This window comes from Bactrocera dorsalis, chromosome 1 (assembly GCF_023373825.1).
Source record: "Bactrocera dorsalis isolate Fly_Bdor chromosome 1, ASM2337382v1, whole genome shotgun sequence".
NCBI lineage: Eukaryota > Metazoa > Arthropoda > Insecta > Diptera > Tephritidae > Bactrocera > Bactrocera dorsalis.
The window spans coordinates 111,673,639-111,700,775 of NC_064303.1; the positions used below are offsets into that span (position 1 = coordinate 111,673,639).

Sequence of the window (27,137 nt, forward strand, 5' to 3'; positions counted from 1 at the left end):
GTCACAATTTTCTCACTCATTCACGTGTGAATTTATGATTTTGCTTCCGCATTGCAATTTTTTCCTATTACAAATATTTTCATTGCTTTCAACTGCTTTTTCACTTATGTTTGTTTTTGCTTTCGTTTTCTTTTTGTTGCGTTTTGCACTTCATATCACTTATCCGGCACGGACTCCCCACACAAAATGGCACACTCACACGACGCCAATCCATCACGCACCAAAATCGCGCGTTTTTTATTTTACATCCGTCAACCAAATGTGGCGCTCACAAGTGTGTGTGTGTTTGTGTTGGTGCGACGCATGCAAAACTTCACGCGTTCTGCATGCTGGCACACGCGTTTATAAATTTTTTATTTGTTTTTGGCAAAAACTTTTGCTTTTCACACACACGCACGCGTTCCGATTTCGGTGCGCGTATAACGGTACATTTCAACGTGCTTCGTTACGCGTCAGGACATCCGTACGTTCTGAATGCCAACACTGAACTAGCGAGATCGCCGCAACTGTTGGGTGCCGAACGTGTGCGCTGCCGCTGCTGTTGCGTCGGTTGTTGGGTCGTTGCCGGTCGTTAATCGGCATCCGCAAGCAAAACCGCACTGGCACAATGGCAGTAGCGAAATCAGGCGCTGGCATTGTCGCCGCCGTCGCCGCCGCCACCACTGTTGCCACTAACAAAAGTGTCGTCGTTGTCCATCAACGGAACCGCCGACAAGTTGAACGACAATGTCTAAGGCAATGGGAAGTACTGAAGTTTGTTGCTTCTTTGAATTGCCAGCCGACCGACTGCTGCCAGCTAAGGTGCGTGACCGATGCTGGATGGGTGGTGCAGAACTCCGAAAATGTTACGGCGAATTCGTACATAGATTTTAGCATGAGCTCTATATATTTTAATCGGTAACATGCAACTATTCGCAGCGCTCTTTCGCTGTTACTATTATGTATGATATGGGTTTGTAACAGGAGAGTTGGCGGCAGTAAAACCGTTACTTTGTGGAACTGTTCCCACTTTTATGTTCACCAAATGGCTTCGTTATTTCTGCAATTAAGCGTCGAAAGGGTCTAAAAGTTCGGCATAATGGAGGCTTGTGACCGTTTTGCCCCTCTCAAATAGTGTAGAAACTGGTAGGTTTTACAATTCCGGCTTCTGTTAGGATTTCACTTTTTACGAGGAAAGTTAGGTTAAGTTCACTTGTTAGGATTAAGTCCACCATTTCGACTATTTCTTGGTCTCTGGTGGTTTCAGAGATCCTGAACATTGGCCATTTTTTCTTTTGTGGTAACCTCTTTTCGAAGCATCCTTGTGTGGCTCATCAAAACCTGAAGAAGCGTAACTATATGCAGCGCTCTTGTCTTCAAGAAAAGTAATCAAACAATCTACTGACATGACAATTTTTACAATTTTTGGTGCCATCGAGCGAATAAACTCAGAACGTATTGAACCATGTTCGTACTTAAGTCCAGATCTTGATGCTTATACCATATACTATATTACTTTGTATAGAACAAATAGAAATCTTAGTTACAGAACGGATGGACCTACCACCTCAAGTTTTGATAGTATTTTGAGCAACCTAAAAATAACCGAATAAGCTGTCTTCTTGTCTTTTAGAAAATAACTATTCTCACAAATTCTTTTTCAACCTTCTTCACTCGGTTCATTAAAGTTTAAGACCGTTGAAAAGCTTTCACTTCATTCTACTATTTTCAAAAGACCCATAGTCATTATTGATGCTTTAGGTAAACGCTTTCAAGCAATTAAAGCTGTTTTCTGAAGCTTTTACTATAAATAGTGCTTTTAGCCTTAACTACAAATTCTCAAAACTTGTAACATAGACTCAAACCCATAACCATACACAAATGTACCTTTAAGTAAAACATCCCTTAAAACAAGGGTGATTTTTATAGAAAAGAGTGCGCATCATAACTTTGTTTCTTTTAACACTATGTTAACCTTCTCTTTGCTTACACAGCTTTTGAAGGGATGAAAATAATAATGCGTTAAGAGATGTTCTTACAGCATGAGATGATGTTATGCCGATTAGAGGAAATTCTGTAGTTAAATAACGGCTTCCTATGATGTTACTAAATAAAAAACTTTCTGTTAAGTCTGCTGAAGTTCTGCTAAATGATTATGGGCGAACTATTTAGTACTAATTTCTGTATATCAGAACTTATTCAGCACTTTAGAGCTTTGTTTAATGTTTTTAGTATGACAGATGTTAACAGCAGACATTACATTAACAGTATAACAAATGTTAAAAGCTGTCCCAAAAGTTTATTAGCGCAATAGTATGTTATAAAAAATTGCTTTTGCCATAAAATATTTATAATTTTATAGTTATAGATTTATTATTTTTTTCACAAAAATGTTGGGTTATTTTTTGCTTAGCTTTTTTCGCAAAAGCTATTTATTGTTATTTATGAGCTTAAATACTGGTGAGCCTTTTCAATCCATCACACTATAAGTTTACCAACATTGCGGGCATTAACATTAAAAGAGTGTAAAACTCTTCAATGATTACAGAAATGATAATACTGAGAAGAAGATTAAATTAGCGGTACTTCAAAGTAATATCAATATTAAGTTATTGCGACAATCAGTAACAATTAGAAAAATAAGCTTTATAAGTAGTTTTGGATCTTTTTGGTTTTTGATTTTTAAATCAACTAAGGGCTTTGCTTTACTTTAATGTCTATAACCGTGGCCAATACTTAGGCGATCGTATATCGAATGAAGAAGATATTTAAGAGAGCAGAGAAAGTAGTCAACTGCCTTCAATAGACTGGTTTTAAAATTTTTAGAAAAAAGATGGAATAAGGGATTCTCAAGGGAAATAAAATATGAGAGGCGGAGAGGAGTCACTTTGAAAACTTCTTTCTTTTTTTAATTTATAGAAAATTCAAAAGGTAAACAAAAATTATTATATTCAATAGAAAAATACAATTAAACCTCTATTAAACAGACGCTATATTAGGCGGACAATTCCATTAACCAGACAGAAAGGCTAAACCTGCAAGTATATGTTTATGGGAAATATTACTGTTATAATAAAATTGAAAATAAAAAATTTACTAACAATAATTCATGCAATTTAGTATACAAAGTAAAGAAATAAATACACACAAAAATATGGAAACAAAATATTTCAATAAAAAATTATACCGAAAGTAAAACAAAAACTTCGAAAGAGCTATCAAATTTAAAACACTTAATGGAAAAATCTAACAAAAAAATGTAAAACAGACTTTCCTATTCAAAAATCATAACTTTTTTTTGCTTTTTCTTTCTAAATAGCTCGACGCATATAAATAAGTATAGAAGTATACGTAGGAATTCCGGTAATTTCCATTGTGCCAGCCAGCATTTATTGCTGCGGCACACTTTACTTCAGTCCTGCAGCAATGTAATTCAATACAATTCATAGAAATTTATATAGAAACAACTGTAAATAACACACATATACTTTTTTCACACCTTCCACCACACACACTGTCTTTGAAGTACTATTTTACAGCACTCTGTAGACGCTTAACATACTACTATTAAGTGTTAACATTAGTACCGCTTATTATACAGCACGTCTGTTCTCACTTCCGTACGCTATGCAACTGTATTTCTCTCTTTGTAAAGAATCGTATTGAAACTGTTAAATATTATTAATTTGTAATTGCATTTCCGAAATATGTAGACTTAGAAGAACGGTTGGTGGCTGGGTGGTGCTGTTACCTAGACGTTTCGGTTGAGCAACTTACTAGTTTTTTCTTTGAAAGTTAGTTCGATTAATGTGAATATGCTTAGTATATGGCGGAGACTGATAGTCTGTGGGTTCAAAAAATGTAGCTAGGTGTTACCTAGATCAATTATTTGAAGCAAGACTTTAGAGAAAGCCGCTTCCTAAGGCTTTAAATGTAATGTTTTCAAGTATTTTCGGGGCATGCCCATTTTAAACTATTTCTATTTAATATTTGATTTTTACTTAAAATGTTCAAGCAAGTGGTTATCTTCTAACTCTTCGCCTTAAGCCATTTCATAACCCAATCACAGAATCCAATCTTAATCAGTAAGTTCAGTTCAGTAAAAGAAATTGAAATGATCACTTACCACACATTAGCTTAGGTCTACCGAACGGCCTCAGCTTAATGAAAATATTGACTTCACCATCTTCACCAGTTTAAATGTCGAAGCCATACTTGTGCTGCTGGAAGTAAAAGATTTAAAATTTATTAGCTTTACATATACATATATCCGAGCACATAATAATGTCCTAAAAAATAGGTTAGATGAGAGTTGTCCATTGTAAAACAGTTGCTAGATCTTAGTGATATTATAATTTATATCTCCAAAGGAACTGAAAAACCTTGGAACAAAAAAATCAAGAGGGAAATGATATAATAATTTCAAGCCTAACTCACCAACCTGGTACAGAGAGCGTTTCTTGCGCAAAAGGCACAAAGGCGTGCCCTGTAATTTCATACAACTCAAAGAGTAGAACAAAGTTTAGTAGTTTGTAGTTGGGATCCCGTTTCAAAGTATGTACCAAAAACTAACCGTTAACATACTGAACCACATCGAAATATTTATATATTTACCGGAGGAAGTTCATCGTCCCCTATGAAGCTGAAAATGCCTGATCCAAAAGCCTCAAGCAAAAGTCAGCTACAATCAAAATAATGCGAATACTAATGAGTAGAAATCATTACTCCACTTTTCACACAGATAAATTTAAACTTCAGCTGAAGTTACATCAGCTTCAAGCATCAGGCAACAAACAGACATTACTCAAATAACTCACGTTTCAACACAATGCGACAGTAGTCATCTTAGCTTTATTTTCTAGAGTGGTTCTTCTGCCGGATTTCTAACTTCTTTTTTGCCTCAAAAATTTCTACGCTTCAATCAATCAAAACTCACCATTATTTGTGCTAATTCGCGCAATATATAAATATAAGTATAAGGGTATTACGCGAAAACCCAGCAAGAATATTCAGAAAACCGTAAACTGAAACTAACTTCAATTTAGTTTTGCAATGCAGGGATTTTTGAGACTAAGGCGGAGAGTTATGAAACTGCTGCGCATTTAAAATTTGTAAAAGGTCTGGTTGACCTTTTCTTGCTCTCAATTCTTAGCAGTTGGTCCACTATTTATTAGTAGACTTCGTAAGGTGGTACTCATACCAATAGCTTCGTGTCATTCATTATATGGCCATGGGACTTTTTTCATTGCCACGAATTTTAACTAAGACGAGCAAAATATTTTTAAGTTTTTAAGCAATATCCTACACTTTATTCTATATATCGGCCATAGAATATCAAAATTGAAATAAATCTTTTTTTTTTAATTTTGAAGTTTTTCAAATAGTTAGTAACCCTTCCGAAAGGCAAATTCGACAAAAACGTTTCATAAACTTTTTGATTTTGATATTTATGTTGTAGCATATCTTTCTTACCTTAATACCCATATTACAATAATAATAAAAGGAAGTTTAACTAATAAAATTATTTTCTGAATCCCTTAGATACATATAAGGCAATCATATTTTCGTTTTCGCAATTTTATTAAATTAAAATCTTTAAGTAGGTGGCAATCTTGAAGAATAACAAAATCACTACACCGTTTCTTCAAACTCCCAGATACCTACATACATATATGGTAATAATAATCTTAGCTTAGCTATTTTACGGAATTAAAATTTTTAAATAGGTGGCAACCCTGAAAAAAAATGTAAACGTTTTCGTCAAACTCTCAGATTCCTAGTTTGTAATAATAATCTAAGCTTAGCTGTTTTACGAAAATAAAATCTTTAAAAAGGTGGCAACCCTTTAACAAAAATTAAACTGCCCGCTTTTCGAATTTATAGAATACATAAGAAAACAATACTTTAATTTTTGCAGTTTTACTTAATAAAAAGCTTTAAAAGGGTGGCAACTCCTCAACAAAAAAATTCCAACTGACGGTTTTCTTGAAACTCTTTACTTAGGAACTAATAAGCTAAAAATATTTTTTTACTTGATTAAAAATTTTGATTGGGTGGCAACCTTGTAGAAAAAATGTTTTTAACTTTTTCAAAACGCCACAATTTAATAAACAAATTTTTCCATTGGCGTATAATTTTTTTCTATTTAATAATTTTTTTTTTCATTCAAATTTTCAAACCGCCGGTAACCTTCATTTTTTTGCCTTGAAGCATACAAAAAGTACAATAAATTGGGAAAAAATACCAAAATACTGTTTTAATTTGTCATCACACGATATCAGCACAAATATTTGAATCGATAACTATTATTTTAGAAATATGTTAATAAATGGAAAATAATAAACAGTTGGAAAATTCACTAAACCATGAATGGAAAGTATATACATACATATGTATGTATGTAAATACACACATTTACGAACATTTTATATTTTTTTACAATAAAAATACAAATTTTCTCATTTTAAACAAATAAATATAAATATAAAATATTCAATAACATTTTTGGCATTTAACGGCATTTAATTAAAAGCAGTTTTCATTTGTTTTTTCACAAAGAACTACAATAGATTTCTTATTGGGCGCATTGCGCCAACTAACGGTATTTACACGCGCATACAAACGCAAACACGTGAATATTCAAGTCGCTCACTCATTCGCTGTCGCTTTAAAAAATTAAACACAAATCTCCATTTTCGTTTCGTCACTCATTTTGCATAATTTTTCAGATTTTCATATTCTTGCTTCGCACATATTTCGCCCTTTGCGGTGTTTTTTCGGTATTTTCGTCTTTTTTGTGTGCTTCAACTATCCATTTCATAAAGCGTTTACACATGTACATTTGTACTTGTTTTTGCTGAAGTACCGCTATAGTACTCGTAGAAATAAAATCAAGTATTTTTTAGCAAGGCTCACTAAAACACACACACTCACATGCCGTACTTAGCGCATTCGTATTCCACTTAGTTCTTTTATGCTTGCGGCTACATGAGTTTACGCTGATTTTCTAATGTCAGCGACACATTTGAAATGCTAAAATCGTTCAACAGCAACAACAACAAAAAAAAAACAAAAACACAAAGCAAACAACAAGCAACAACAAGAATGTGGGGACCAAAAAAAGACAGTAAACTGTGACAAATAAGAGAGCAACAGAAAAAACTTTCTACATAATAACGGTATTTTTTACACTAACATACTGACTGCCAGCTGCCACAAGAGCTAACCTCAGCTAACGGTGGCGGATGGTATGTGGCAGCAGAAGTAGACAGTTTGAGCACAGTAGAATGAGCGATGAAGAGCAATAAAAAAATAAGAAATATGAAAAAACTAAATAAAAAAAAGGAAAATATTATTTAAAAAAATAACAACAACAAAATGCTTTTTTGAGAAAATAAATTTCGTACAACAAGAAGAAACATTAAATTCAGCTACGATGCAAGCTACAATAGCCTTCACAAGGGTATTCTTACTCTTACAGCATATGAGGGTACCATATAGCTATAGTGGTCGGATCTGAACAAAACATTTGGATATTGTGGGGTTACCTTGGACAACTTTTGTGAGGATATTTTGTCAAATAAAAAATTTTTCCATACAAAGACTTAATTTTGATCGGTCAGTTTGCAAGGCAGCTATATGTTATAGTGGTCCAATCTCAACAATACGCCCAGAGATTGTAGCGATATCTTAAACTAAAAGCCATGTCGAATTTCTTGAAGATATCTTGTGAAATAAAAATGTTTTCCATACAAAAACTTGATTTTGAACGATCAGTTTGTATGGCTACTATATGCTATAGTGGTCCGATATTGACGATTCCGACAAATGAGCAGCTTTTTGAGATGAAAAGAACGTTCGCAAGATTTTAGATTGATATCTCAAAAACTGAGGGACTAGGTCACGTATAGGTATACGAGTACAGACCGACGTACCGAGGGACAGGACTAAATCGACTCAGCTCGTCACTCTAATCATTTATATACATATATTTTTATATATTTTATAGGATCTCTGACATTTCCTTCTTTTTATTACAAACTTCGTCTCCAACATAATACACCCTGTTCAGGGTATAAACAGTCAAAAAACTTAAGAATAAACTCAAAGTAGTACAAGGAAGCTGGCTTACTATTTCAAGCAGCACAACAACAACATCAAGAAGCGAAAAATGTGACAACACTATCATGTACCCACCCACAAAAACGCTCATCCCGTATCAATGTAGGTATCATGTGTACATATGTGGCATGCTGCATGCAGCATGTAGCATAAATGTATGCAATAATGCCTGCTGTTGCCACCACTGCTAAGCCAGTTTCATTTAAGCGCTGAATTTAGATTTGTTTTTGTTTTGTTTTGCTTGTTGTCATTCCATTTTTTGCGCTTTCTCATTTTGTAATTCAGCGCCGCTGTTGCTGCTGTTGCCACTAAGTTGCCGCTAGCATTGACTTCACATCATTGCTGACCCCATTTGCGCAGCTGACATATATCAACAAATTCAACAGCAACAGCAGCAATAATAACGGCAACAACTCGTGCAACACAAACAATTGCATTTGCCAGAGTGGGCTTATGGCTGTGACACAACCTGATCGCAATTCAATGCACTTCACATGTGTTAGGCGGCGCATGTTTTAACCAAGAGCACACTTCCCGCCATTTGAATGCCATTCAACGGTGATTGCTGGCAAATTTGTTGTATTATTAGTGGATCTACTTTAATTCTGCATTTAAATGCTGTTAGATTACACAGTATAGCGAGTGTTTGCGCATTTTGTGGGAAGTGTTGTTACTTTTGCTTTCACAGGTATTGGGTTGCGTATACGCCATGGCATCTGTTCGCTAGTCTGTTTGATGGGATTTATGGAATGCAATAAGGCAATCAGATGATTTAGCAATTGAAATGTTTAGGGTTATAAAATATATATTTTTTTATTTATAACTCAAAAACCTTTATATGAGACCGAATTGTAGTTTTTAGCCTATTTTGAGGCAAGTTTAGACTAATTCGGTGATGATGATGGAAAAACCAAATTTTGGAATACCCAGTATATGTGTTTTCTTTTAACTAATATTGGCAGGCTGGAGCAAATTCCAAAGGCTCCAGCTCCCGCTGGTACCAGAAATTAATCTCCAGTGAGACCTCGCAGCCGAAACTACTACTTCCATACAGCTCTGGACTGGTGACCAGAGGTTGGACCACATAGTGCACCTAATAGAACCAGCATAGCATCCGTCGAGGCGGTGCGACATACAGGCAAGCATCATATAAGGCTGTATTGAGAGAAGTTTTTGGGTCCCCAATACTGTCGTTGCTACTTCCCACCAAACAATCCACTATATATGGTGCAAACAGCACGACGTCCGAGACCCCAATCACTCCGCTCTAAGAGGTGTCTTCCCGCCCGCTTTAGCTCAGACCGCGAGCGACCATGGACCCGAAGAAGAAGGTCGTCCAATTAGAGAGTCCATCATAAGGTTTCAAATATATTGACCACAGATGGAACCCTGCGGACAGCCATGAACCACTCCAATGTCCACACCCCCATTCGTGCCGACTAGAAAGGCCTTCCTGCCAAGGACACATTTGTTGACATTCTCCCTAATGACTCTCTGGACATGAAACCACCATGCATCCTCTATACCGATAAGAACGAGGGTCGCTCCTGATAATATCAGGGAACTTCAAGAAAGGAACAACCTTAGCGCAGGACAGTCCTAGTAGACAACTATTGTTTAAATTTTTTGCAGCGGATAGAAGCAGGCGTATCCGCAGATTAGAAAAATAGTAAAAAAAAGAATATCGGTTGGTGATTCGATTTTTTTGGAAGTGAAATAAAGCACCTTGTGAAATCAAGGACCCACCCGCTTGGTTACGATGACCTTTCCCCTTCGATGATGACTGTCAAAAATTGGTTCGACAAGTTTCTATATGATTTACCGACAAGCTTTTAGAACCACGCAAAAGATCAGCGAAAACGGCCACCATGGATGACAATGTGACAAAAGTCTCCGTTCTCATACTAGCAGATCGATCTTGTAAGTGAAAAAGGCAAATGAGGCAGTAGCAAACTCATGAGGCTGTGTGGGTTATATTCTCGTTGAAATATTGGATATGAAAAAGTTTTCGTATTCCAACCAGTAATTGCAACCTAGAGGACAAATCACAGCAGTTTTTGATGATGTTCAAGCGAAATCCGGAGTGGCCATAGAAGAAACATTGATCTACTGCTAAGTCCCAGAGACCAAGGTGCAGTCAAAACGTGGGACTTCATCCGTTGAGCCTACTCCGAACTAGAAGAAGGGAGCAGTTGCGAAATGCTTTCACAGTTTTATAAGGTGTGACCTACATCGAAAACTTCGAGAGGAGCAAAGGATAAACACCTGGGTTCCTACAGCGGTTATCGTAGTTGATGAATAATGCTAAGTGAAAGCAGTCCAGGCTAGATCGAAAAGGTCCAAAAGTCCCATGAAAACGCCGAAATTGTCTAGGTCACTCAAATTTATCATTATATAAAGAAATGCATCAGCTATTAATAGAAGTTATCACAGAGTGGAATAATAAGATAGAGAGTTTCTGTCACTGTGACACAGTTTTTCTTATTTTACGCAAAGCCACAACACAAGAGCGCAGATAAAATGACAGTAATCCCTAAGAAATGCGTCACTTACGACCAATCCACGCGAAGGTTACAAGTAATCATCAATCGGATGACGCTGACGCTGACGCCGTTGTTGATGATGAGACGGCGATGAGCCGCCGATGGATGCGATTTCAACGAAGAAAGGAGAAAAGGAAAAAACTACACTTACAAATACAATTTATTTGAGAATGCGGAGCAAAAACTGCACAGACAGTCGGACATTGTGAAACAAAGAAGCAAATAGAAACAAATGTTGTGATTGACACTGCTTATCCAGTTAGACATGTGTGGGTGCGTTTGTGTACATGTGATTTGACATGTGGTGTTGTTGCATTTTTTGCCAGTGACGAGTCTGTGGCTGACAAAGTAGCCGCCGCATCACTGGCGGCACTGCTGAATGCCTGCAGTAAAATATTTGGCGTACCGCATGACATTCTGTGCCAAATGAAAAACAAATTATCAGCGCTGACTACTTTGTAACTGTTATTTACACTGCAAGCTCATAAAATCATTACGTTGTTGCACAGCGCATACTTAGCACAGCAGCCTTATCTAGTTCTACTCCTAACTCATCTCTCGCTCTCTGTCTTTCTATAATTTCCGCTCGTTTTTTTCTGTCAGTCTCGATTTTTTTCGCTGCACTGCTGATGGAATTTATTTTGTCAATGTCGAAGTTCATTTGGCAGTCATAAATCACTTGACGCGCAGCGGAGTGCCAAGCGAGCGACCGACCGCGCTTGGCAGTCGAGTGCATGGTGTACGGGTGGATAAGTGCCTTTGTGCGTGTGTGTCTGCAGTAATGGCCTTGAAGGCGGTGGCGTTGGCGATGCGCTGGCACACAACCGCAAGCTTGCAAGCACCTCGCCAACGCGCCTGCAACACAAGCGATCGACAACAAATACCAAAGCAACTTTGCGGCACACTCAGCCAGCAACCGGCGAAGTAAATATGCTGGGATTGGGCTCATAAAATGTCAGGCGGACGACCGACAAACAGATGCATACATGTTGTCTAGCAAAGGCTAACGCATATTTACAGTGGTGGCACGGGAAATAAGTACAAGTAGAATCATATTGGTATAAAAATTTATTTTTAAAATTTGTTAAATAATTTTTTTAATTTTTAAAAAATATATAAAAAAAATATATTTAAAAAAAAAAATTAAAAAAAAATTAAAAAAAAATTTTCGTTAAAAAAAAATGAATAAAATTTAAAAAAAATAATAAAAAAAATAAAAAAAATATAAAATTAAAAATTAAAAAAAATTAAATAAATAAATAAATAAAAAATAAAAAATAAAATAAAAATAAGAAAACAAATAAAAAATAAAAAATAAAAAAATAAATAAAAAAAATAAAAAAAATATAAAATTAAAAATTAAAAAAAAAAAATCAAAAAAAAAATAATAAAAAAAACTATACAATACAATGCGCATACACAAAATCGAAAACTAAAACATTAATATTTCAAAACTTTGCTGATCTCAATTCTACACCCACCACTGTTAATACAGGTACTATCTCCACTCGTTCGCAAGCACATATGTTCAGATCTTCCCACATGTCCCTTATTGCCGCAAACATAGCGTTTATTACATAATACCCAATTTCTTCCCCCTAAGGGACTGTCTTTTCAAGGTGCTTTCATGCAGCTTCTTTTCTATGCGCTCGCTGATTTCTATGGCATTCCAAAGAACTGCATTTAAGCGCACAAGTCTCCATAAACGGTGTATGTGTAAGTACCGGAAGCGCATTGCGTAACCGGAAACGCGCTTTTATTGAAGCCTTACACATAGCCACTTTCAGCACATGAAGCTGAAGCCGGAGCTTACGTCGTAACCGATCCGGGTGGAGTGTTGTGCATTCACCACAGACAAAAGCATTTATTTGCACTTCGCAATAAATCAATCGGATGAAATTAGATTTTCTTTTCTTCTCTCTTTCGATTTAGCTGTGGCAATATTGCTTTTGGGAAATCTACTGCAATCGCACACACACACACACGGTTGCATGGGTGCAAATGTGTAAGAAAATATTAGTTTAACTTCAGAGATTAATTAGGCATTGAATTGGTCGTTGGGAAATGAAGGAAGAAAAGAAAAAAAAAAAGCACTCAATCGAGAGATTATAAAATATTTTCTTTCCTTTTTTGCTCTAAGCGATGGAAAATACATAGTTTTAAGTGCATTGTGAGAATGTGTAAATGAAGGCTTTCCGAGATGGGAGTTTTACTGCGGAAAGGTCAAGCGAGCAATTTCGTAAAACAACAAAAGATTTTCTATTTCGCGCTGAAATAGTACAACTAGGCTGATAGTTTACCACTTCTTTTCTTGATCTATTGGCTTGCGAGCCAGCGGACCAGTATAGCCTTGTATCAGCTTCTCTTCGATATTACCTTAGAGAGCCCTGCAGAAAAAGAAAATGAAGGAGAAACTCTAAAGAAGTGAGTTTGGTCAAGCAACACACTAAATCTGAGATATCATTAATATCGCAAGAAAACACTGTGATCCTAATTTCGGAATAGATAGAATTGAAGGGTTACGTAGTTATTCAAATAACAAATATTCCAAATCCAAAAGATTAAATCCCAAAGTTTACTATGTATTATTTGTGTATTCAATTTCATCGTTGGAATTTTTCGACTGTACTTGAACTAGTTTTAACTGGGGGTTACAATGAACAAAGAAATTTATGACAATGTTAATGTTCTTACATTTCCATTCTTAAATTCGATTTATGATAGCAGACCCGCACATAGAAAGTTTATTCCAAGCATAAGCTTTGTCATGGAAAATTCAGCCGCCGTCAGCTTGCACAAGACCCTAGCACCAAGTCTCGATACAGGCAACAAATCTGACTGACTAAGCATAATGAGGACTTCAACTACTAAAACATCGTAGCCGAAGTCTAAATAAGTGTTTGTGAAGAGCTTAAGATGCTTGCTAGCATCAAATTGGCTTTTATGAGAAAGTATGAGACTCCCAGAAGGTTTGAATATCGGTGTGAATATTTTGATATTCGAAAGACAAGCTGCCAACTATCGTCCAGTACCATCTACATGGGTATATGATGCTTTAAGAAGCTGTATAAAACTCCAATCTAGAAGACGCAGAAAAAAAAGATACAAAGGATAGATATAGAGAGAAAGTGAGAGTTAGAGAATGAGAGGGAGTGAAAAACCAATGAGAGAAAGGAAAGAGAGATGCCAAGGTACGAAAATAGAGGACGAAGAGAGGGAGAGAAAAAAGTGAGAATAAGGGAATGAAAGGGAGTGACTAAAAAGGATCTATAGAAAATGAGAGAAAAGAAAGATGTAAAGGTAGAAAATGAGAGGCCAGTGTTAGAAAGAGAAACAAAGTGAGTATTAGAGAATGAGAGGGGGTGAAAGAAGGGATATATAGTGAATGAGAGAGAAAAAGAGTGTTAGAGTTCAATATGGTAAAATATTTCACAAAAAGTTCCTTCTGCAAATTTACTCCGACATTAAGGCTGAGAAACTGACATTGAATATAACCTCATTTCTTTAAACTGCAATGCTAGAAAATATCTAAGGCAGAGAGAGAGAGAGATATTGAATTAAATATAGGGAGAGAGAGACATTCAGAGATAAAGAGAGCAAGAAAATTGAGATAGACAGGGAAAACGTTTTAGAATTGAATATGGTAAATAGTTTCAGAGCGGTTTCCTCTTAATGCAGTACTAGAAATATACAAAGATAGAGAGAGGTTTTCGAGATATAGCGAGAGAGAGAGGCTATATACAAATAGAGGGCGATAGAAAGATAAAGAGAGGGCGAAAGATAGGTGAAGGGAGAACGAATGTGATATAAAAAGAGGGCAAAATAGAGATAAAGAGAGAGCGAAAGAAAAATAGAAAGATAAAAAACTTTAGAGGGTCGGGGGGTTGGATTGTGGGTATTTTCTTGTTATCTTTTGTTGTGAGAGAAATTTTTAGAAAAATAGCGGGTTCATTGAACTTTAAATCTTTAAAATACACTCCTAGAAAGTTGCAAAGTGAAAGAAAGAGATGTCGAGATAAAGCGAGGGAAAAATAGTGATATCCAGATAAAAAGAAGGCAAAAGAGAGGACCAAAGGGGGTTAAAGAGAGGTTAAAATAGCGAGAAAGAAAAAGAGAGTTTTGCAGTGCAATATACCAAATAACTTCAGGGAATTTTCACTCTATAAGCAAAATTTTCCAGCCTTTAAGGTTCATTGAACTGCATTTCTTTAAATTTTGCCCTAGAATTCACGAAATATTATTTGTTGTCCGTTCAACAGTATATCCAACACACACAATCACAAATGTGTACATATTTTGACAGGATTTGCATGCGAATTGACTATGATTTGCACCGGATAACTTGTACGTTATGCGATTTCGTTATGCATTTGCAGTTTTTTCGCTTATTCGATTTATACCAGCGCAGCGAGAAGCAAACAGGACTACTTGTGTGTGGCAAATAGCGAGGAACTGTAGGAAAACCAACGGTATGAGGAGTTGTTTACCACAATAGCATACAAATATGGCAATGTATATGTGCTGGTGTGCGTATAATCTGAGCTGCCATGCACTTCAAGAAACTAGATTTCGCTGTCAGTATGTCGAATTGATAGTGAAAGCGTAGAAGAGAATAATAATAAGTTGAAAATAAGGTTTACTATGTCTGTAGCGATGTCAGTACCATTATATTGTGTGTATGTAAGTGTGAGAGTGATAATTTTAGCGCAAGCAGAGAAAAAACGCCAAATTGAAGCCGCTGCTCGGTGAGTTGAAACTGTGGAAAGTGTTTACATGTTTACATCTTTATGTATCTACATGTAGTGGCAGCCCTCCTATTTACTTCATTTTTCGAATTACATATGCGTTGCTGCAGGAAATAGAAAAGTGATGTTGCCATTTTGACAGCACAAATAGCAGCTCTAACGGAGCTACTAAGCTAAGCTGATGTGATTCATTTTATTTTCAACTTTCTTTTTTCCTGTCTTTCATTCGTCTTGCACTTATTTCTTGTGCTTTGAGTAGTAGAAATTGGCTTCGACGATTGACTTTTGTCGAGTTGCTTAACACACGCACATCGATGTATAAACACACACACACACAAGCGCGTGGAAATATGACAAGGCAGCAAACACGTGGCACACACGCACAAAGAAAGAAAGATGTAGCGACTACCCGTCAATCTAATCAAATTGTTAGCGTCGCAGTGAAGTATATGAATGATGCAAAGGCAGAAAAGGACAGACGTCAAATGGAATTGAGTTGAGTTGAGTTGAGCGGCGCTGTTGCTGCTGAAGTCAAGCTGAGCTGAGTTAAGCGGAACAGCGAAAGTTGTAACTTTATTGCGTTGCAATTGAATTGAGTTAGCACATCGTATGTAGGCACTGGCGGATGCATGTGCGTATACTATGTATGTATATATGCCTTTATCTACATACTATGTAGGTATATGTAGAAGTACATATGCATATGTATATGTGCTATATACTCATAAGAGTACAGACATTCCTACAGAACGTAGAACAGAACGTATTTGAATTTGCTAGCCAGTAAATTATATTAACTTAATACCCGACTCCATAATTTAGAAGTACGCCCATCAAAGAAATCGTTATAAAGAGTAAAAACAAGAGATAACGTTAACTTCGGCTGCACCGACGCTATAATACGTTTGACAAATGCATTATATTATGAAATCATATAAGAAAATTTTTATCTCAGTTTATATTGATCGGTTTTTTTACCAGCTACATGACATGGTGGTCCGATTAGAACTATTTGTTCGAAGTTTTGTACAATGTCTTGTCGGACCTGATTGACCTGACCCTTCGTTTGAGTCTCTTGAGCACTTCCACGTAAAACTTGGGTCGAAAAAAACATCGTTTTCACTTTTGATTTGCCCTCCAAAAAAAAACCTAATTGGATAACTGTTATCAACTTAAAAACTAGTTACTTTTCAACCAATTAATTTTAAAACTTGTCACTTTCGGACCAGTTATTTTGGAACTAGTTACTTTCAGACCAGTCGCTTTCAAACTAGTTACTTTTGGATCAGCTACTTAGGAACTCGTTAGGTCAATTCTTGTAGTGTGTGAAAAATTTTAGACCAATATCTCAAAAACTTGGCAGACCAGTTCGCGTATATACAGACAGCCAAACATAGCTTAATCGACTAATATCGTCACGCTGATCATTTATTGGGTACATATATAGTATGACACAAAGTGATTGGTAGCACTGAAGATATACGACTGCCATGACAATATTGACAAAATACGAAAAGACTTTTCCGACTAACAATAAAAAGGTTCGAGGTTATTGTCTTAACCCACCTTTTGTGATATAAAACACTTACTTGGACATACAAGTAACCAGAAATAAAATAACAGAAAACTTAAGTATGCAATACATTAGTTGCACAAATTAAATAAAGTCTGCTATTTGCTATTCATATACATATGTGTATATTATACATATATTTCCATTATTTACGTAAATCAAACGTCAGCTTTGATGCTTAGTGCCTGTCAGCTTTTATTTACTATGTAGCTTTGAGCAATAAGCAAATCAACTGTGAGGCTTTAAGGAAATATTGACCTCGTATACATACATATATTTACAAGTATGAGTGTATAAATAAATACATATTTAAATAATATATGCATTTTTTGTAGCATGTCCCACTGACCAGACGCTAATTCAATGTGATTCGCATTCTCATTAGCTGTCACGGTAAACTGTGACAGTGAAGACAATTCATTTGACAGCTCCAAATGTGCAAAACTGCGGTGAAGCAAAAAAATGTGCATGCATAAAATTAGCCAAATAAAAATTAATGTAATAACACAGAATACCAAAGTATGGCTTGAGCAGTTATTTTTAATGTCGCGCACTGCGTATACGCAACATATGCGTTAAAAACTGTGAGTATGAAGGTTTTGAAAGGAATAAGAATCAAAGAAAACATATGCCTTTTAACAAATTAATCTGGATAAACAGGGTTGCGATGTCTTGTCGGACCGGATTACCCTTCGTTTGAGTCTCTTGAGGACTTACACGTAAAAATTGGTGTTCACTTTGGATTTGCTCATTCATCAGGGCCGGGAAGAGCCCTCCAAAAAGCCTGGTGCCACCGAAATACACCACTTCTTGCTAAAACAACATCTGGGTAAGCCTGCTTGATCATATCAAATGTCTCTAACGCAGATTTATCGAGTTTCACACAGAATTTAATCCCGTACCTCTGCTCAAATGGCTTCACCACTCACTGAAACACGTGGGTCGAAAATCTTTGTCCTGACTCTCCAGGTGCTCGACGACAACTGACCAGCCGCTCGTTTGTTAGTTAGGAACGCCTTATACCGAATCCAGTCGCGGCGGAAGAAAATCAGTCCTATTACTTTCCGGACAAACCCTGTACGATCTGCGACCAAATCATCCGTTTGTGGAACAAATGTTTGGTGAAAAGTGGGTTGTCTAGCGAAAATGGTCGTGGTGGAATCCCGGATACCCGTTGCAAACGATGTCCAAGTAAAGACTGACAATCAGGAAGTTTTGCTATGTGTTTGGCGGCAGGGAATTATATACTGTGAGCTGTTTTTTGAGGCTATTTTGTCATTTTCAAGGGGGTGTTCTTTTACATGGCGGGTCCCAAATCCAGCCTGGGAAGGATTTTTCGCTTTCTCACTTTAGCTCGCCTTCAAACCGATATTCTTTGGCCCCCCAGAGGAGATTTTGGTCTAAGACCTAAAGTGGTGAACTGCTTCAGCCATATGTAAAAAAATCATTAATGGCCACTCCCAGGTGAATAGTGCTCAGAGAACTTTCCTCACTTGCGTGAACTTCTACACATCCCCTGAGCAATACCGAAAGCTCCGTCAGGATCGGGAAGAACCAAACGAGGTTTAGGCAACTATTAGACAGCAATGGAGAAGAATCAATCAGAACAATGTCAGACCACACAATGGATAGTGACTAGCCAAAAGCTAAGGAAGCATGGTTTGGAGGCTCTTTTGATCCGAAAACAAAGTGAATACTACCGGTTCCTGTCTATGACGAAAGTTGAAGAAGGTGGTACTTCTTGTAAAAATTGTATGTCATCTGAAAACTAGTGATAGATGATAGATAGATTATGAAACCATTTTTACATTGCTGTTTTCCATCCAGAACTCTACCTAAGCAAACTAACAACCCCCACGGGGGTTTTAAACCCAATCTTACATATTATGTGAGTCGTAACATATTGTACATATGTATGTAAGGTATGTATGTAAACTGAATATCGACACCTGGATTATTATTTGACAAAACTAGAAAGCCAAAAAGGCAAGTGACACAAGTTCTTCTTTGTTATTTTAGCTCAAGCCAAGTGTAGCAATGTGCATTAATACGCACAATCAAGAGTCTTCGCATGAACAATAACAAAAACACACACACGCCTACCCAAACAAAATCAATCATGCATGACTACGCTGGCTTTTCCCCCGAGCTCGACACCAAGCCAACTTGCCGGCTTGAATTTATGGTATGATGGGTTGGAGCAAGGACAACATTTCAACACAACACCAAACCAGCTACTGATTGTCAATTATTGAGCAACAACAACGAAAGTAAATATAACAAGATTATATATACAAGTACAAGATATATATGTATATATATATATAGTATATATGTATATGAGAAGTCTTTTGTTTTCTATGGCCCTGAAATGCTACCACTATCGTCTGCCCAGCTGTTGGCATACATTATGAGTATATCTAACGGTGAATGCGCAAAAAGTCGTCTTTGAAATATATCGCGTTCAATGGGGACTTTGTAACAGTAACTTGTTATCGCTACCTTACCATCAGTTTGACAAGACATTCGGGCAAAGAAAAGGCTGCAATATGAAGTAGAGAATTGGTAAAGCTATGGGAAGAAGTGATGGTGCGGCGGAGAGTGGTTGGTTGTTGTAAGAAACATGTTGCGCGGAGACACAGCTGGTGTCAAGGGAAAATTAAGCGAAAACATGAAAAACAAAGCGGCCAGGTGGTACGAGTTCAAGTGATATGAAATTAAAACACCAACAACAACAAACTTAAAGACATTTTTAGTGAAAGCAACAGCGTGCAACAACAAATATTTATAAGTAAGTGAGCTCATAGCAATGGCTCACAACGCGTAATAACAAAAACAATGCAAAAGATAATAAATACTATAATATTTACCCAACCCAACGAATGGCGGACGAAGCCATCAAATAACAACTACAAGGTAAACAACAACTACAAAGTAAACAAGAAGCATACAACGTAAATAAACAAAGCAAATCTTTGGAGGGATGAGCTACTCGTACAAGAAAAAACAGCAAATTGTTAGGGGAAGTAGAGTTCAGAGGACAAACACACTGACAACGCGACCTCTAACACGCTCCTCCCCCCCACTTCTGGAGCTACGCGCGGCTTGCCGACGCTGACGTCAAATCCCTTTGGTAGCAACGTCAAAAATGTCTTGCGGCGCTGCAACATAACGGAAACGGAAGTAATCATTGTCATCAGCACGCTCATCTTTATACACAGCTCAGTTCAGCTCATTGCTCACCTCGCGCACTAACATATTTATTGGATATCTTTTTTTTTTCATTTTGAAAACTGTGTACTCCCAGCGGCGGTGCCGCTCTCAATGCCTTGGAGTGCGTATAATTTGTGTTGTTAGAGACAAAGGCGTATGTGGTGTACCGTGTGTCGCCCGCCTCGGTATATTATAGCCTACATAAGTGTTGACACACGCCCATGTTTTGGAGGGCGAAATGATGTTTAAATGATGCATGAACTCATTTGAGTTATGCATTAGTGTTTAAGGCTTCATAAATATGTTTATGAAGATGACGAAAGAAAGTACCCTGTAAGGTTGGGAAAGTATAAATATTTTTTATTGATATATGGTATCAAGAGCCATTAGAAGAGGTCTGTGCAGGAATAGAAACATAAAGTTTAAAGAAGGGAAGCGAAAATTACTACGACTTCACCATCGCACGCTCTCCAATGGACTGGAGCATTAATTAGTTTCTGGCTTAAATAACTGAAGTTCGATTTCTGGAATTTTGAAGAATTTTCAGTTCGCATAGTTGGACAAATTTAAGTTTAATTACGTTAAGTTAAGTCAACTTACGATAAGTTAAGTTAAGTTACGTTAAGTTAAGTTACGATAAGTTACGTTAAGTTAAGTTAAGTTAAGTTAAGTTACGATAAGTTAAGTTAATTTACGTTAAGTTAAGTCAAAGAAATATTAAATTAAGTTACTTTTAGGGAAAATTAAGTTTAATTCCCTTAAACTAAAGATAAGTTAAGTGAATTTACGTTAAGTTAGGTCAAGGAAATATTAAATTAAGTTACGTATAAACTGTATTTTCGTACTGTCAGACTTATTTAAGTTTAATTCCGTAAAGTCAACTTACGGTTAGTTAAATTAATTGAAGTTATGTTAGATCAAGGAAATATTGCATTAAGTTAATTTTAAGTAAAGCTAAATTAAGTTTAAGTAAAATTAAGTTAAGTTTAAGTATAATTAAGTTACGTATAAACTTCATTTTCGTACTGTCAGACTTATTTAAGTTTAATACCGTAAAGTCAACTTGCGTTAAGTTAATTCACGTTAAGTTAAGTCAAGAAAATATTAAATTAAGTTTAAATAAAACAAAGTTGAGTCTAAGAAAAATTAAGTTACGTTGAAATAAAACTAAGTTAAGTGTAAACTTCATTTTAAACGAAAAACAAAGGCATAACACTCCAGTAACTTTTTCTGGCTACATAAGGCAATCTCCAAAATTTTAAGAGTCCTAACATCCTGGAAACTTTAACCTAAACTCTAACTCTAATCTATGCCGTTAATAATCACCCTGGCAAACTGTAAGTACAAAAGGCAAATATTTGCACAATTTTTCCAATCGGGCATCCTCGTCTACAAGTATTCTCGTGATGACAAGTTAAACACTAATGAGAGTCGAAAAGTTAAGGTTGCTTCAAAAGCTCATCAAGCATTATTTGCATATGTTTCTGTATGTTTTTGTTATTGACATTATTGTTTATGTTTTTCAACGTGACTGAGTGCTTGCCTGTATGTGTGTGTGCTTGTTGATGCATGCATAAGATATGCCATTTTTTGGTGTATAGGCTAGGCAGGGGGGGTTTAAATGACAAGGTAATTGACGTATGACACAATACTGTCGAGAGCAGGCAATAATTGCCTTAAAAGCCTACGACAAAATTCAAATTACATACATATATGTACATATGTACATATGTATCCACAACAGAATGAGAAAATTAATCGATTTTGTACAAACCAGATAATTACTTCTGATCGAAATATTTCCATTGACACACTGTGACGTTATTCATTCTTATTATGAGATTGAGGAACTATCAAGGTTGCATTGATCGAACTAGAATAGGGTTTTAGTGGATTTAGGAAACACTGGCTGAAAATTTCAATATATCAAGCGAAAGTCGATTAAAAAAAACGAGAATCCAATACTAGACCAACAGGTTGCAAGAAACAAGCTAGAGTTATATCAGCAAATAACAAGGCTGCTGGAGAATTTACATATAGAACCTTTAATGGGTAATGGCGGTTGGGCAAAACTCTAAACATCTATACGGATGGCTCGAAAATGGACGATGAAGGTTGGTGCTGGAACATACTGTCCAGAGTTAGGTATAAGTTGCCGGACCACTGCAGTATATTTCTAACTGAGGTCTTTTCTATTACGAAAGCCGCGGAGTTGGCCTCGAACGCACCTTCAGGCAACTCCACAGTCAACATCTACGTAGACTTTCAAGCAGCAATCAAGAAGAAGTGGAAAGCAAGACGTCAGTGTCGCCAGAAGTAACCAAACAAAAACAGCAAAAGCCATGTGCAAAACGGTAGATCGGCACACGTCCGCAGGATGGGGGCAGGCAGAACGAGAACACTGCAGAAAATGTCTAGAGCAAGGCATCAGGAAAACAATGGAGCATCTGTTGTACACTTATCCCGCATTGGCAAGACTACGGGGTAAACATCTGGGGTCCGCAGAGTCTCCTAAAATTCCGTCAACCGCAGGCATCCTAAACTCTTGACTACTCCTCTTGGTCATAGCAACTGAACTCCATCTGGTATCGCAAAGGATCAAAACTGGTCTATGCGTGGCTTATTGGTCTACCAGAATATTATATATTATAACTGAACTAATATCCCGCCTAAAGCAGTCCATCATCATTATTGAATTTTAGTGATTTTTTTGTAAAGTTATTTTATTGAATGAAATTGCATATTTTCCAGCTTAAGAGCTTTATTCTTCGCTAATTCGCTGCAATTTTGGAATGCCAACTAACTGTATTTGTATGCGAGCGCACGAGTGATTCATTGGAATTTCATGCGCTCATTAATTTCAATATTCATTATACTAATAATCGTCAGCATATGGATTACAGCAAATAAATGTCAATATTTATAAATCAAGAGGAGCTCACATAACCACAAATTGGTGAAAAGTGGGTAAAAAGTTGTATATACAAATATATTTAGGTATAAATGTAAATATATATTACTCATACATGCTTACAATTAAACATACTGCATAAAGGACCCTTTATGTAGAAGTTTTCGTGAGCGCTTTTTGCGCTTTCTTCCAACTAATTGGTCAGTGCTGCTAGTCATATGCAGGCGCTTGAGTATTTTTTCGTGGAACTCATGAGTCCGAAATTCAATAACCATCAATCTGAATAGCGTTTTTTTCCAAAAAGTACGAATAAGCACAAAAATAAAAGAAATATTGCGAAATTAATTGAAGCTCCGTCTTAAAAATATAACGAAAATCAAATTAATTTAGTGGCACTTCAAAAAAGGATCCGGAAATTGCGTTACTTGATATTTTAGCAATTACGCTATAAATTAATTATCAAATTAGTTCGCACATTAGCGGATATTCTAAGAAAATTTTAGCGCTTTCACTTTCAATTTGAATTATTCTTTTAAATACACCAATAATTAAAGACATATTCTGAACAAGTGGAACACCACCATGAAAAGACATATGGATTTTATGTTGGCTGCTACTAAAACTGGCTAAATGTTGTAGGTCAAATACATATTATTTCTTAACAGCATTTACTAGACATGAAGCTTTCAGCCAAGTCATAAAATTATTTTATAGCCAACTTGAGTAAATCTCAGCAAATAGCAAAGCGCCCTGTTCATTCGCTACAAAATCATTTCCTGTTATTGACTGATGAATGACACTATCAATTTGCTCGTCTTGCGTATTTAATTAATAATCTCCGATTAAGTAAATAAATGATGGACTCGTAGCCTTGGCGTTCACAAAGTCTATCAGCAGTAATGAGAATTCCGCTACACACAAGTACCGTTGCTAACTTTATGTAAATTTAATCAGCAACCGAGTTCGCTTCAAAGCGCTGACTACCATTTGCCGCACAGTCGAGTGTGAGCGGGGTAGAGACCTTTATTGTGATTGTGAGCATAATGTCTAGTTATTCTAATTTCATACTAATAACCGTTGAAGTAATTAAAGGGCTAATTTATTTGATTAATCAACAAGCAATGCAAGGAAAATAAATTATTACTGTAAATTGTGTGACAACGAAAGCGGAAAATACGCCATGATGAGGCTGTAGAATGACTTCATTAAATTAATATCGTTTGTTGTTGTAGTGAAGTGTTTAAGACAAGTTAAGATTGCAGACTTCTCTGTTCGCATGACTATCTATCTATCGACATCGGATGAGTCTCCTAAAGTTCTGAGAAAAACCACATGAACTAAAAAGGTTTGTTTGTGAGGTCGTCTGCGGAACCAGCACTTTCGCGGTGTAAATATGCTTTAAGGAGGGTTGTTAGGTGAAAGATTACGCAATAAAAACACGAATACTTCAAAAACCTAGTGAGAACTGGGAAAAAGGGATATGCCAAAGACAGCCGCAAGAAATTTCTTGCAAGGCAAATATGTATCTCTCATGGTATCTGTAAAGGGGAAGACGAAAATAATATCACTCTAAGTCAAAGTTGTGGGTTGTAAGATTAGTTCACAATATATATTTAATATTTACTAGAAGATATAAGATCCCGGTGGCACCGCTGCCGCAAATGGGAGACATCCGTCTGCAACCGGCGGATACAGTGAAATATCTAGGGCTCATCCTGGATAGGAAGCTTTCATTTAAGCCGAATATCAAAGAAAGGCACCGATTGCCTTATACTGCTGTAGAGGAGCCATTGGCAAAAGGTCGGGTCTCTCATCGAAAATGGTTCTCTGGCTCTACAACACCTATTATTTTCTATGGAGTCTTTATTTTGGTGGAGGGCTTTTGAAAAGACCGAAGTGCAGCCTCCTTAAGGAGAAGGGACTACTCACTCAGATAACATAGAGCCGATAAAAGCCTTAAATCATTAACAGTGCATTCAAGGTTGATCGAGGAGTACCTAAACTTGCTATTAATGGCATCGCGTGTCTTGTGGGTACCAAGGCCTTAGCGGAATCACAGGAAATTAAAAGCTGATAAGCTGACAAGGAAAGGCATTATAGAACCGCTATCGGTATAATGGGAGTGGATCGGAGTTCCCGTACCCTCTTGTGTTCTACTAATAGATAGGTGAGATTCGCGGAAGCTTGGCCAATGCTGGGCCACCAGCGCTACATGTGCTGTCGCAAAAGCCTTTTGGCGTCCATGCTGCAAGGTTCGAAATCTAACCAAACGAAATCTGCAGAAGCTGTATGGAAGAAGATGAGGTGAAAACTACTCAACACTTCTTTCTTGCCTGTCCGGCGTTTGGGAGGTTAAGACTTAAGCACTTTGGAGCGCATATCTTTAGACATGCCACCGAACTGGCGGGAATGGATAAGTTCGACCACAGAAGTTCTTCTTTTCTATAGCTATGACAAAGGACAACATATAGCCACTTCAACCCCACATCCCGAAATCGTTCACTTCACTAACATCCTTTAACATATTCTCGCACAGATCTAAGGTCAATGACATTAAAGCTAAATTCTAGCGACACCAGCACAATTTAAACCACTTTACGTCCGTGCGATTCACGCCATTTGGGTAAAGCTAGATCATTTTATGTATTAAGCTTCTTAAATGAACTCATTACCTGTAAATAGCTTCATTACGCCTATCTACAGGAACAACAACAGAATCATTAGCAACTAGAATATACGTGATTAGCATGGACAACAAAAGCAATGGCGGAATTGAAATGAATTCATTCATGACTATGCACGCGATTTGGGGCACGAAATGGTAGGATGAAAACATAGCTGAAATCAGTGAAACATATTCGCAACAAACGTTGCTTTCAAATAAAAAAAGTAAAATATATTGTAGCAATTGTAGGATGGCAAGTCCATAATTCTGTTGGCTTCTAAAACACTATATCCAGGGTTTCGTTTATCAAGAGAACAACGCTATACCACACACATCTTTGAAGACTCGGCAAAAACTGGGAGAGCTTGGCTGGGAAGTTTTGATGCATCCACCATATAGCCCTCACCTTGCAGCATCGGACTACCATTTGTTTCGGTCAATGCAGAACTCCCTTAATGGAGTAAAGTTAAGTTCAACAGAAGCCTGTGAAAATCACTTGTCGCAGTTTTTCGCCGAGAATTCAGAAAAGTTTTACACTGATGGTATAATGTCTCTAGCAGAAAAATTGCAAAAGGTGGTCGACCAAAATTGTACATATTTGGTTCAATAAAGTTCATTACAAATATAAAAAATATGTTGAAGTTTGATTAGAAACACGAAAAGACTAACCAATATAACTAACTGCTTGCTGTTTGCCCACTTCTCACCAACTTCATAAAGAAACCACAATATGAGCACTGCATATAAATACCTTAGTATATCCGTATTATGGCCGAGCACTCATAATTATTTCTTCCTCTCGAATATTTCCGTTCTAATTTGTATTTTTTTTTGTTTTTTGTTGTTTTTTTTTTTTTTTGTTTTTCTGATTTGATTGGGCATCAGCAATATTTTGCAATACCAAACAAATTACAAATTGATGCATGTGTACTTTATTTTTCGCCAAATCAACAAATTCGAAGTGGAAGTGAATGGAAATATGCGTAGGGGCACAGTAAGTCGGATAACACGAATATGCACGAATATATGGGAGATATAATATGAGTAAGCACAAATTTGGTAACACAAATCTACTTTGAAGATAAGTGTGTGCATCTATTTATGTTGTTAAGCTTATTTTCCGCATTTTCGCATTTGCAAATATTTCTCTTTTCATTTCGCATGCATTTCTGCTGCTTTCACTTTGCAATTTTCTAGCATTTTGCGGCATAACACAGAAAGCTGTGTAGACATTTTTGCAGCTAAGGATTTGGGGAGCGAATTCTCACAAGAAAAACGAAAAAAATTAAAGGAAAATAAAAATAACAACAAGAAAAAAGATGTAGAAAAAACAAATTAAAATAATAATAAGATAAGACATAAAGAATTAAAATTTAATAGAAAAGTT

The 27,137-nt window shown here is 36.5% G+C and overlaps 1 protein-coding gene across 2 annotated transcripts in view; it reads right to left on the reverse strand.

Annotated features, from left to right (window-relative positions):
• LOC105230770 (cryptochrome-2) overlaps positions 1-27,137 on the reverse strand; it is a 92,414-nt gene that overhangs the window by 30,297 nt on the left and 34,980 nt on the right. Inside the window, exon 4 of one of the 2 annotated variants that reach the window (XM_029552258.2) lies at positions 4,106-4,199. The gene's annotated coding sequence lies outside the window, so the exon portion shown is untranslated. Of the gene's footprint in view, positions 1-4,105; positions 4,203-27,137 lie in introns of both variants that reach the window. The other variant, XM_029552257.2, reaches the window with a different exon arrangement.